General features: G+C 47.0%; 1 long non-coding RNA gene across 1 annotated transcript; it reads right to left on the reverse strand.

The window, feature by feature from the left end:
- Positions 1-1,657: 1,657 nt before the first annotated feature.
- On the reverse strand, positions 1,658-7,216 carry LOC126050247 (uncharacterized). The gene is made up of 2 exons (XR_007509472.1): positions 6,787-7,216; positions 1,658-1,832 (listed from the first exon to the last, which is right to left on the reverse strand). It is a non-coding gene; the product is annotated as an uncharacterized LOC126050247 (long non-coding RNA).
- Between the last annotated feature and the right edge of the window lie 1,601 nt (positions 7,217-8,817).

The following is an 8,817-nucleotide window of genomic DNA, read 5'->3' on the forward strand; positions in this document are numbered from 1 at the left end:
CAGTGCCAAGAACAAGAGCTGCGGTGAGCCCCGGGCCCTCGGGGCCCTGTCTCCCCTCTTCGGTGTTGTGGTCCCTCCCTGCCCCCTCCGTCCCGTGGTCCCCTCTCTTTCCCACACCCCTGCCTTTTTTTTTCTTTTTTTTTTTTTCCTTTCCTCCCTTGTACCTCTGATACTGAAAAGCCGGTCGACGAAACTCCCTAAGACTCATTTTGGAGTTTTAGAAAGCAGGCGTTCTTCATTGCAGCGCTGGATGCATGGGGGATAGTTCCACCTAGTGTGCATGCCACAGCTTTAGCACAAACAGGTTATATAGAATAACTAATTGCTTATTAATCAGATGAGTATACATGTACATAAAACCGACGGCAACCGATTATCATAGCACTGCCTACATCCGATCACGTGCAATGAAGGATCCATTTGAGACGAAGGGCTGCTTTTGCGACCACTGACCCATTTGAAGTTCTTGCTGGCTGTCCTCGAAGTCTTTATTCTTGTCCTTGTTCTTTGATCTTGAAGCTTAGCGCAGTTTCAATCACATGTGGTCAGTTTCAGCATTGTTCCCATTTAGCTTACAGGGGAACATCTAGTCATAAGAGCAAAGAACTGCAAAACTTAGGAGTACCTACCTCTGCTAGTTAATTGCTTGGCTATACTTTTGTCTGTTGTTTCAGTTGTAGCGTTAGTATAAGATTTCTAACAATTATTTACCAAATCTCACTTTTACAGTCACCTAGCAGCAAACCCCAGCTGGTACAAAGTATTAAAACCATCCAAATATTTAGACGTGCCATACAGAATGTATGGAAATGTGCTATCAGAGGTGTCCGAGGGGCAGGGGGAGCGCTGGGGGGCGCCCTGAGCCCCGGAGCAGACTCGCTGGCAGGACTCGATAGGCGCGCGACTGACTGAATAGACGCTGGCCGGCCGGCCCCTTTGCCCTCCGGGCTGCGTTTGCGCTCCCTCTGCACGGGGCGAGGGGCTGTGAGGGAGCCCAGGGGAGGAGGAGGAGGTGAGGCGCTGGGGGGGGTCGGGCCGTGCCCCCCCTGTTCCTGCTGGGCTCCAGCTGTTGCAAATGTTCTGGTAAAGAAATCAACATTTAATCACATAGAAGAGTTAGGTTTGATTAAGAAGTAAAATTGTGAAGCATAACGTATAGGATTGTTAAGTTTGAAATGTAGCCATAGAAACTTTAGGAGCTGTGTTATGCGTGACGCTAGGAACCGTAATATTGTTAAAGTTTGAAACAGCTAACCCTAGAAACCTCACCAGGAAGTTACTGGTTTTCCTACGTTCTGTTTCAGGAAACTAAGGAAACCGTCGTGGACACCAGTTTGCTGCTTGGAAACCCCCTTACCCTTCCCATCTCGATTTGAGTATCAAAGATGCCAGTCAGCAGAGCCAAGTGTCACTGACCAATGATTGTTTTTAAATAAGAATATTGATAAGGTTATGTAATCACAGGACCGATCATTACAACGGTGAAATTTAAGAACGAGCATAGTATGCGTTTTTACGGAAGGAGCTTAGGTAACAATGACCTGACGGGAAAAGCCTGTAAAAACTGATGGATTTTGATACTAAGTGGGACACGCCTTTCGAGGAGCGATCCCCCGTGTCCCCAGCGCTGCGATAAACAAAGTGCCTGCTTCTTAACTTCACGTTGGTGTTAAGGAGTTTTATTCTGGATTTCGGTAACGGTTTTGGCGACCCAGATGGGACCTTGCGAGTGAGACTGGACGAGATCGAGTGTCGATCGAGCTCCGGCCAGCACCGAGGTATTCTCGGGGAGAACCGTCACCCTCGACACGCAAAGCTCCTCGCAGCGTTCCCTGGAAAAAAGGTAAGGCGCTGCTTCTTTGGAATTTGTTTGGAAAGCCTGCCCGTGAGGCGCAGCGAAAGCTTCCCAGGGTTGGGGCTTGGAGGGTAGCCGTCTGGAGTGGAAGCCTAGGCGTCTGCCTGTAAGTCATAAGCGAAAGCTATTGCTGGGTTGGACTTTGTGTATTATTTGGGACAGCTGTCGTTTGCATTTGTTTGGTATTTGGTATTTGAATGTATATAAGTATAATGGCATTAGCAAAATTGTTTAAGAATAAGAGTGCAGGAAATAGAACTGCTGATGAAAAGTTACCAGAAACATCACCGTTGGGATGTTTATTGGCACATTGGGGTGAACTGCAGGAAAAATGGTAAACAAACAGAACTTTGAGTTACAATACTATATTGCAATTAGTTGTTTTGTAGGAGAGAGAGTAAATGGAATAAAGTGCCATATGTAGATTTGTTCTTTTTAAGGGAACGTATCTGACGGGGACTGGAGGGGAGTCTCCCAGCAGAACCTCTGGTTACAGCTAAACTGGGAGAACAGAAAATTGAATTTGAGTTGACACTAGAGTCACCTTTTCAGTTTTAAATACCTCAGAGGGAGAGTTAAGTTTTGAAGAAATTGGTGGTGTTGGTGCAACAAGCGAACGAGAAACTAGACCCTTCTTTAAATCTTTAACAATGAAGTTAGGAAAGCAATGGGTTACTCAGCAGTTTTTGTATGTGCCAAATTCTCCTAAACTCCTGTTAAGGAGAGGTCTATTTGAGAACTTAGAGGCAGAAATTAAATTTAAAAATGGAGAGCTTAAAATTTTAATTCCAGAAACTAAACGTATCGAAGCAGCGGCTTTGTTGTTAACAGGATGTTTACCGAAAGCAGAAGATTATACCGGTCCAAGTGTAATGCTGTCATTCCAGTCGTCTGGACTGGGAAGTTCCTGGTAAATCCAAAAAGCAGAACCTGTGAGAGTTGATTTAAAGCCAGGATTGAATCCGGTAAGAATGAAACAATACCCCCTAAAACCGGAAAGTCGGAAAGAGTTAGTAATGGTAATACAAAAATTTTTAAGATACAAATTGTTAACAGAATGTGAATCCAGATATAACACCCCGCTCTTGCCTTTTAAAAGGCTGATGAAAAAGATGATAGATTAGTTCAAGACCTCCTCAGAGCAATAAATCAAATAGTACAAGGTATTCATCCGGTAGTAGCAAATCCTTATACTTTGTTAACAACCCTAACGGAGAAATGAGAATGGTTCACAGTGTTGGACCGAAAAGATGCCTTTTTCTGTATTCCCTTGGATCCCAATAGTCACGAGGTTTTTGCTTTGGAATGGGAAAATCCTGAGACTGGGAGAAAAACACGATATATGTGGACAGTCTTGCCTCAAGGCTTTAAGAATAGTCTTACCATTTTTGGAAATCAATTGGCACGAGAATTAGAGATTTGGAAGAAAGAAAATAATCAAGAAATCTTGCTGAAATATATGGACGATCTGTTAATGGTAGCTGAGACGGAAGAACAATGCACAAAGTTAACTCTTAACTTTTTGAACTTTTTGGGAATCAGTAGATATCGAGTGTCAAAAGAAAAAAAAACCCAAATAACCCAGAAAGAAGAAACTTAAATTTGAGTTTTAAAATCCTAAAAGGACAGAGACAATTGGGAACTGAGAGAAAAGAGGCAATGTGTCGTCTCCCCGAACCTAAGACTAAAAAAATGAATGACAAGCATTTCCGGGAATGGTCGAGTGGTGTCACCTGTAGATTATAAATTGTGGCTTGCTGGCCTGACCTTTATAGGAGCAGCTCAAAACCTCAAACAATGGATTGGACTGATGCCGAGAAAGCTACCTTCCAAGAATTGAAACAGGCTGTAACAGGGGTGCCAGCCCTAGCGTCTGCCAGATCTCACAAGAGACACTTGAACTTTTTGCTCGTGAAAGAAGAGGTAGAGCTCTGGGTATCCTGGCCCAATATTTAGGGTCAAGTGGGCGAGCTGTGGCCTACTTCTCGAAGCGATTGGATAATGTGAGTCTGGGATGCTCTGGTCGTCCGAGAGCCGTCGCTGCAACTGTGCTACTGATCCAGGAAGCTCGTAAGTTCGCCTGAGGAGAAAGGATTACTGTACGTTTCCCATATGATAACTGTTGTGCTAAAACGGAAAGGGGGGCACTGGTTATCCCCTAGCAGAATGCTGAAATACCAAGTGGTGGTGTTGCTGGAACAAGATGATGTTTACCTAAAAACTACTACCACCGTTAACCCTGTTGTGTTTTCAACAACTGACCAAGTTAAAGGAGAACTGGAACGTGACTGCTTGCAGGCAATCGAAAGAGTTTACTCCAACTGACTGGATCTCTGAGATGTGCCACTAGAAGAAACAGATTGGGAACTATATGCCGACGGAAGCGGTTCCATCTGTGAAGGAAAACGTTTATCGAGATAGACAATAACTACTGAGGAGGTACTTGCATTGCCAACTTTGCCTTCGATGATCTCTGCCCAAAAGGCTGAATTGATAGCTCTTACTCGAGCTCTGGAACTCAGTCAAGGAAAGCGAGTCAACACTTAGACAGACTCAAAGTATGATTTGGAGTAGTACGTGCGCATGGAGCGATACGGGGAGAAAGAGGACTGTTATCTGCACAAGGAACCGCCGTTCAGCACGCAGAACAAATACTGAAATTGTTAGAAAGCATTCAAAAACCAACAGCAGTCACGATGATGCACTGTAAAGCACATCAGTTAGGTAAGACCGGTCCTAACGCAGGTAACCGACTGGCTGATAAAGCTGCTAAAGAGGCTGCAGAAAAAGGCATCCTAGCACTAGTTCCAGAGAAAGGTATAAAGTTGCCTAAAGAAACTCCAAATTATAATGAAAAAGATGAAGAATTAATTATTAGATTGCAGGCTAACAAAATGAAACAGGATAGGCTGTAACACCGACAGGTCGAATAATAGTCCCACCCACAATAATAAGAGAAATTGCCCCATTGAACATCACAAAGTATACTGGGAAACAGAAAGCGAAATATGACAAAGATTGTTTAAACAATTATAAGCGGACGTGAAATGTATATGTAAAATTATCCCCGAACCAGTAATAAGATCATCTTTGGGATTATTAAATAAGGAAATTTTTTAGAAGAATATTAGCAAATTGATTTTATAGAATTGCCTTGAAAATAAGGATATATCCCAGTTTTAGTTGATATCTTTACTGGGTGGCCCAAGGCTTTCCCTTGTCGCACCAACAAAGCAAGGGAAGTAGTCAAAGTCTTGCTCAAAGAGATAATACCAAAATATGGGGTGCCTGTAAGAATGTCATCTGACAATGGCCCTCATTTTATAGCAAAGATTATGAGACAAGTTGAGCAAAGTATTACCTATGGATTGAGACTATCACACCCCACATAGACCACAAGCAAGTGTGTGTGTGTGGGGAGAGAGAGAGAGAGAGAGAGAGAGAGAGAGAATGAACTATATCCTTAAGCAACAGTCAAGTAAAATTTGTCAGGAAACCTCACTCCTCACATGGGTTAAAGCGTTACCCGTGGCTCTATTAAGAATCGGAGTATAGCCAGAAGAGAAAGAAAAGTCAAATCTTTAGGAAATGTTGTATGAAAGACCATATCAAGAGTCCTGTGTTCTGAGTATCTTGAGTGCCTTTGGAGATATGTTTTTAAAAGGTGTTATGATTTCTTTAAGCAATTCTTTTCAAGAACTTTGTCAGTATGTCTCCACAGCTGGACCCTTAGAATTGGACGTAGCAGCGCATCCCTTCCGACCAGGAGATTGAATATATATAAAATCACCGTGAAGTGGAAAGGACCGTATCGAGTCATTTTAACAACACTTGTAGCAGTAAAGGTCTGGGAGAAGAACCTTGGCTTCATTATTCGAGAATAAAGAAAGCACCCAACAAGAAACTGGAAGTCTAAAGAAACTGGCCCTTTAAAACGGAAAATCTATAAGTAAGTTTCACGTTATCTATTTGGGAAAACAGTTGTGTAAGGTTTATAATGTTGGGGTTGCTATTAGGAATATCGTCGAGGGCAATAATCTTTTTGTGTGTTTAGAGGGTGTATGTATTTTTTTTGAGGGGTTCTAAACATGAGACAAACAAAATGAAACAATTATTGTTTGAGCTATTCATCTTGATATTAACCGTTTTTGTAATTTGAATTAAAAAAAAAAATCTAGTTTTGTAACTGATTCAAAGTTTTGTAAAGACACAAAATTTAACCTCAGTAACAGCCTGCCTTTCCGATTCCAAAGTCAGATGAAAATCTAGTTCCGTGGAGAATACTGACATTGAATTTAACCAAAACTTGAGAAAAGAGGTAGAACAATGAGAATCATTTTAGCAGATTAAATTGGATGGATTTAAAAGGCAATTATTTTTTTTTAAATTTGAAAGAAGGAATTATAGCGTTGTGAATTATAACGTTACCAAACCATCCACCTCACGGACAAAAGAATTAATTTACTCGCCCTTTGGGAGAAACTTGTACAAGCACCCCTCGGGGCTGTCAGCTGCCAAAACCGTAGAGACAAGTGCAAAAAGGAACTTGGGATCATGTTTAAAATATAAAACGATGTTTAGAACTTACTGGAGTTCCAGGATCCTTGTTAGAGCCACCCAGAGTCGGGACCATCTGTGGAAATTTAGACTGGTTTAGACAACCAGAGAAACATCACACATCCTAAACAGAGCTGTATGAAAGTTTGTACTTGCAGCTAGCTCCTCTGACCCCAAACTCCCAAGACTTTCTCTAGTAGCTAAAGCTCTAAGATGGGGGTGTATTTGTAGAAAGGATAATAATACTTCACATGATCTTTGGTCCCCTCTTAATAACGGGAAAAATTTAGCTTGGAGTTGACGGCATTAAAGGACAGGTGAAAAGTTCAGGGTTAACTGCTTGGGTGACTAGTGATGCTATACGATCCACTCACCTTTTCATGAAGGAGAAAAGCAAATCGTGGTCTTTAGACTTAATAACTCTATCCTCTCTCTGGAAGAAATCTCCCTTGTGGCCTCGCTCACGGGTGGACCTGGGGAAATCGAAAAGATGATACCTGGCAATCGCCAAGTCTTAGAACTAAAATAAGATGGGTATTAAAATCTGTATTTTGACCCCAGTTAACACCTCTTCCACATCAGATGACTCTTGACATCTTTCACTCAATCAAGGCAGTGCCTGCTCCTTCACTTCACCTTGGTGTTGAGGGGTTTGGTTCCGGGTTTCGGTACCACAGCTGCGGGCCGGGGCTGGAGGAGCCGCAGGTGCGGGCAGTGAGAGGCTGATGGCGACGCCCCCTCCCTGGCAAGAGGGGGGCTGCCGGGGGAGGGGCCGCCGGGAGCCCAGGCAGGAGCGGAGCGGAGCAGAGCGGTGACCGGGCTGCGGCTGCCCCGAGGGAGAAGGTGAGCGGGGCCGGGCGCCCCTCGGAGCGCGAACGTCGGAGGCGGGGGTGGCCCGGGGGAGGTGGGGGTGCCGAGGCCGAGGGGAGCCCTGGGGGCTCACAGGGCGGCTGAGAGAACGTGCGCGCGGGGGGGGGGGGGGGCGCTGACAGGGCGGCTGAGAGAACGGGCGCGCGGGGGGGCTCACCGGGCCCCGTGGCGGGGCTGCGCAGTCGGCCGGCGGGTCCTGGGGAAAGCCCCGAGGAGGACGGCGGGGTCCGTGTTCCACGCACGGAGCGGCAGCGGGGCCGCGCCGTGCCGGAGCTACCCGGAGCGGCGCTGGGGGCTCGGCGGGGACTGCCGCTGCGCCGGCATGGGGAGGTGGGGGGGAAAGGAAGGGGCGTCCCCTCGGGGTCAGGCAGCAGGGCAGGCTGCCTCCCGGGGCATGCCGGGAGCTGTAGTTTTCGCGGACTCGGCGGCCGGGCAGCAGCGTGGCTCTCGGGCGCGGCGTAGTCCTCGCGGCCCCCGGAGTCCGACCAGGTCAGACTCAGGAGCGTTGCCGGTTTCGCGTGGTTTTCCGCGGGCTTCCCGCTGCGGCCGCTCCCCGACCAGCCGTGCGGATGCGCCTCCCGGGCACATGCGCCGTGCTTCGCGTTGGGGCAGCCCGGCGTTCGCTCGCCGGCGCAGGCGCCGTCCCCGTCCCCGGAGGTTTGTGATCTTGGGAAGCCCGTGTCCTGGATAGCTGGGGTTGTGGCTTGCAAGCCTGTGACTCCCACCAAGTTCCCAACAAATTCAAACATAGAAATTGTGCATCAGCCCTCCTCGCCCCCTCCGAGCTGGTCTGTTCTCTGTGGTCGCCATTAGTAGCCTCGGTTTCCCACCTGTGGTTCTCCACAAACCCAGAGCCTTGCAGCTCCATGCTGAAGGGAGTGGGGAGCTACCCACGGAGAAGGCAGAGGCCCGAGTTTGTCTTTTGGGGATGAGAAGTGGGGAGGAACTGCCATAAATGGGATGCATCCATGCTTGAGGCATGGCTGTTTCAGCTGTGCACATGGAAAATCCTCAGATATGTTGCATCTACCCCTCCTTTCCATTGACCCCAGGAGAACTGGCCTCCTGTGTCCCCCAAGTTTATTTACTTCATGCTGCAGTGAAGTGGCTATTTTTCTTCTTTTCTCTGAGGATTTTGTGGATCTGGGCGTGGGAAGGACTGCCTTAATGCTGGCTTTCTCAGCCTACTTCTGGGAAGCCAGGCATATCTGCAGATTAGAGCCGGGGGAGTGGCCCAGACACCTTTTATTCCTCGGAGGGCAGTGGATTTGGGGAGTTAGAGCAAGGCATGCCTGGATGTTGGTCTCCCTGAGGGGGAGGGGGTTTACAGCCAGATGACTGAAAAGCCTCCCCCAATCACTTCTGGGGAAAGAGTTGGGGGGTGGCTTTTAATGTACCCACGGTATCGATGTGGCAGGTGAGCATACACCCCCCTCTTGGCTGGGGGATCTTATGTGGACGCCTGCTGAGCCAGGGCTGGAAGCCCCTCTGCACACCCTGGAGGAGCTGGGTGCAGACTGGGGACGTGAGGGCAG

This window comes from Accipiter gentilis, chromosome 24, assembly GCF_929443795.1.
Source record: "Accipiter gentilis chromosome 24, bAccGen1.1, whole genome shotgun sequence".
Classification (NCBI taxonomy): Eukaryota; Metazoa; Chordata; class Aves; order Accipitriformes; family Accipitridae; genus Astur; species Astur gentilis.